General features: G+C 38.4%; 1 pseudogene; it reads left to right on the top strand.

Annotated features, from left to right (window-relative positions):
* The first annotated feature begins 789 nt into the window (after positions 1-789).
* LOC143598522 (phytosulfokine receptor 1 pseudogene) lies at positions 790-3,951 on the top strand (annotated as a pseudogene).
* Positions 3,952-4,614: the final 663 nt, after the last annotated feature.

The following is a 4,614-nucleotide window of genomic DNA, read 5'->3' as shown; positions in this document are numbered from 1 at the left end:
GTAATTACCAATGCTTTCCTCGACACATCATTTTCCACTGTTATTCGTCTTCAATGTCTCGAGAAGAGTCAATGCATCACGTAAAAAGAGAAAGATGAATTGCACAAACATAATTTAGTATAAAGTTTGTTGTCATAGCGATACATCGGGGGTGGTTGTGATTCCTTATTTTTACCTCCTTATAACTTATTTAAGTTATAATTTATAAGCTACATTATTGTAACTTATCAACTTATCTTCTCATATGTTAAACAATCCCAAACATTTTTCTAACTTTTCAATAAGTTAGAAGTCACAAGTTGGCTAAAATAAGCAATCTCAAACACCCTCATTCCTTTACAATTGAAAGTCCGAAATTAAAACCAGAGCAAGAAGATATTCAAATTTACTGATGTAAAGTAGAGTAAAAACATAAATGCTTAGTGAATGAAATAGTAAATGGAATTTATTGTTAGTCAACACTAAATCACAAACTTTATGAAAACTTAATTAATATCATATCACAATTTAATAAACAATTACTTAAGTTCTTTCCAAAAATAACACAATCTCCATATCTCCATGGACCCTTTTAATTATCCTTGTGTTCTCACTTCCACCACCAACAAGCCCCCAACGGCTTCCTACTTCTCTCTCTCTCTCTCTCTCTCTCTCTCATCACACCTCTTTGACCACCTCTTTCTCTCTCTAGAAAAAAAAACCAAACATAAACTCAACAAAGGTTTATCTTTATGGACAAAACACACAACACCACCACCAACAACAACTTGTCTATGTTCTTCACTTCTTCATTATCTTCTTCATTATTCCCATTTTACCCTCACTTCAACAAATCTTGAAATTTACCTTAAAATTTCAAGAATTTCATAAAGCTCAAATCTTTTTGAGATGATTCTCAAATCCAAGATATGGGTTTTGTTCCTCTTGTTAAATCTTGTGGATTCACAAAACCCCACATGCAATTTCAATGATTTAGTAGGTTTACAAGCATTCATTCAAGAACTGGAATCACCAATTCCGGGTTGGCTGGAATTGAATTCCAGTTGCTGTAATTGGGTGGGTATTACTTGTGACCCACATTCGGGTCGGGTTATTGAATTAAACCTTCATAGTAAAAGATTGACTGGTGGGGTTTCTGAACTCATTTCTAATATTGACCAACTCAAAACCCTTAATCTTTCACATAATTTCCTCAAGGGTTTGGTTCCGGTTTCGGTTTTTCGGTTTAGCCATTTGGAAATTCTGGATTTGAATAGTAATGGGTTTTCGGGTGGGTTCCCGGGTAGTATTTATTTGCCTAAACTTGAGTATTTAGACGTTTCAGAGAACGCGTTTAGTGGGTACCTTCCGGGTGGGTTATGTGTGAATTCCACGCGAGTTCGGGTGGTTAAACTTGCGGGTAATTCGTTTACCGGAAGTTTTCCACCCGAGCTACGGAATTGTGGGTTTTTGGAACATGTTTGTGTAGCTAATAATAATCTTTCTGGTCCAGTTCCAGAGTTTGTTTTCCGTTTGCCGCAGTTAGTGAATTTAGATCTTCAGAATAATAAGATCGATGGAATCGAACGGATTGGGAATTTTTTAAGCTCGGTTACTCGTTTGGATATTTCGGGAAACCGGCTTTCGGGACGTTTACCCGATTTTTTCCATAAGTTTCCCAACCTGACCCGTTTCGCGGTGAGTACGAATCGGTTCACGGGCCCGATTCCTAAATCGTTGGCTAACTCACCAAGCATTTCCGTGATTAATCTGCAGAACAATTCGTTTAACGGGCCGATCAAGTTTAACTGCTCGGTGGTGACGAATCTTACTTCGATTGATATTGGTACTAATAACTTTTCGGGGTATGTTCCGGATGATCTTTCGTTATGTCATAAGTTGAGAGCTATAAACTTTGCTAGAAACAAACTTGTCGGCGAAATCCCGAAAAGTTTTAGTAATTTGAAGTCTTTGACGTACGTTTCGTTCTCGAATTGCAGCTTAAGTAACGTTAAATCCGCCCTTAGTGTCTTGCAGCACTGCCCGAACTTAACCGTGTTGATTCTCACACTTAATTTTCATAACGAACACCTTCCGGATGACGGTTTGTTTCGTTTCAAAGCACTTAAAGCTCTCGCGATCCCTTATTGCGGGCTCACGGGTGTAATCCCGTCATGGTTAAGAGGTTTAACCGAGTTACAGCTTTTGGATTTATCGTGGAATCGGTTAACGGGAACAATCCCGTCTTATTTGGGTGATTTCGGGTCATTGTTTTACTTGGATTTGTCGAATAATTCCTTAACGGGTCAAATCCCGAAGAGTCTAACTCGTTTACGGAGTCTTCAGCTCCTAAATGTCACTATAGAAGAAGACTCACCCGATTTCCCGTTTTTCACGAAACCGAACGTTAGCGCCCAAGTGTCACCGTTGCTGTACAAGCGGGTTATGAGCTTCCCGCCGTGTATTGATTTGAAATACAACCTTCTTACCGGGCCAATCTGGCCCGAATTCGGGAACTTGAAAAGATTACATGTTTTGAATCTGAGAAATAACCGGTTATCGGGTGGAATCCCGAGTGATTTGTCGGGGATGAGGAGTATCGAGACGCTGATCCTCTCGTATAATAATCTTTCGGGCCCGATTCCTCAATCGTTGGTGAATTTAAGTTTTTTGTCGAGTTTTGAAGTCGCGTATAATCGCCTGACCGGGATTGTACCGAGTGGAGGGCAGTTTGGTACTTTTAGCAATAATAGTTTTGAAGGAAACAAAAATTTATGTGTGTTTACTTGCGGAGATAAAGATAAAGATAAAGATAAAGATAAAGATAAAGATAAAGATAGTCGGGTTTATCGGTCTACAGCCGTGGCATCGAAGAAAAGTAACGGGCCGGTTGTCGGTATGGCTATCGGGATCGGGCTGGGGACGCTTTTTATACTCGCGCTCATGTTCGTGATCATACTCCGTGTGACCCATAAACAAGAAATCGGGCCCATGAATGAAGACGGCTACGGTAGCAACAAAGAAGAGCCCGAATCAAAACTCGTGTTTTTCCAAACGAAAGACGAGCTTACACTCGACAATCTTTTGAAGTCAACCAACAGTTTTGACCAAGCTAACATAATCGGGTGTGGCGGGTTCGGGCTCGTGTTCAAAGCCACGCTTCCCGACGGTCAAAAAGTCGCGATCAAACGGTTGACAGGCGACGCGGGCCAAGTGGACCGCGAGTTCCAAGCCGAGGTCGAAACGTTATCTCGAGCCCAACACCCGAATCTCGTCGTTCTACAAGGGTACTGCCAACACCAGAACGACCGGTTTTTAATATACTCGTATATGGAAAACGGTAGTATCGATTACTGGCTACATGAAAAGCCCGACGGCCCGTTAAAACTGAACTGGGCCACACGGTTACGGATCGGGCAAGGTGCGATTAAAGGCCTCGCATATTTGCACCAATCGTGCGACCCGCATATCGTTCACCGCGATATAAAGTCGAGTAATATTCTCCTCGACGAAAATTTCGAGGCCCATTTAGCCGATTTCGGGCTGGCGAGACTACTACTGCCTCATGACACTCATGTAACTACTGATTTAGTTGGGACACTAGGGTACATTCCACCCGAATACGGGCAAGCGTCAGTTGCATCATATAAGGGTGACGTTTATAGTTTTGGGGTCGTTTTGTTGGAGCTTTTGACGGGTAAGAGGCCGATGGATATGTGTAAACCGAAGGGGTGTCGGGATCTGATCTCGTGGGTGATGGAAATGAGGCGGGAGGGTCGGGAAGACGAGGTTTTCGACCCGTTGGTTTTCGGTAAAGAGAATGGTGTGGAGATGTTGCAAGTTCTTGAGATTGCTTGTGTTTGTTTAAGTGAGAGTCCAAAGTTAAGACCATCAAGTCAAGAGCTGTTGGGTTGGTTGCATAGTGGAAATCTTCATAGTACTTAGGTAGTTTTTTTTTTTTTTTTTTTTTTTTATTTAATGTTTTATGTACTTTTGTTCTTTTAAGGATGTATATATTTTTATTACTTGCATATGATAATTAATAAATTCAAATTTGTTTCGTTACATCAGTTTTTTTTGGCAAATTCTATAAAAGATCAACATACCTTTTTTAATTTTTTCTTTCTGTTTAACAATATTTTTACACATAAAAAACAAACATATATTTTTTTTATTTATAACGTAAAAGCTTCTTAACGATATTTTACGCATTAAAATTTAACGTATTTTCTATTTATTATAATTGATTTTTGAATGTTCTATGTACTTTCGTTTTTTAAGGATGCATATATGTTACTTGCATATGGTAAATAATAGATTCAAATTTGTTTCGTTGGTTAATTTTGAGCAGACAATTCTATAAAAACAAGCATACGTTTCTATTTGTTTTCCTTTTAAAGTTCTTTTAGCAATATTTATCACAGAAAAAAACTAACATGTATATTTTTTATTTATAACGTAAACGTTTCTTAATTAACAATATTTTACGCATAAAAATCAACATATTTTCTATTTATTATCATAAATGTTCTTTAAATTTGAAAAAAATCTCTTAATTATATGATAGAATGAAGTCATAATAACATATTTGACATCAAAAGTATACAAACCATTTCATATGTTTTTAGCAATAAA

Source organism: Bidens hawaiensis, unplaced genomic scaffold (assembly GCF_021521415.1).
Source record: "Bidens hawaiensis isolate Kalapana, Puna unplaced genomic scaffold, B.hawaiensis_p1.1 tig00050481_1, whole genome shotgun sequence".
In the NCBI taxonomy this organism is placed as follows: domain Eukaryota; kingdom Viridiplantae; phylum Streptophyta; class Magnoliopsida; order Asterales; family Asteraceae; genus Bidens; species Bidens hawaiensis.
Note: the sequence above shows the minus strand (reverse complement) of the source record. Positions and strands in the feature narration are given on the sequence as shown.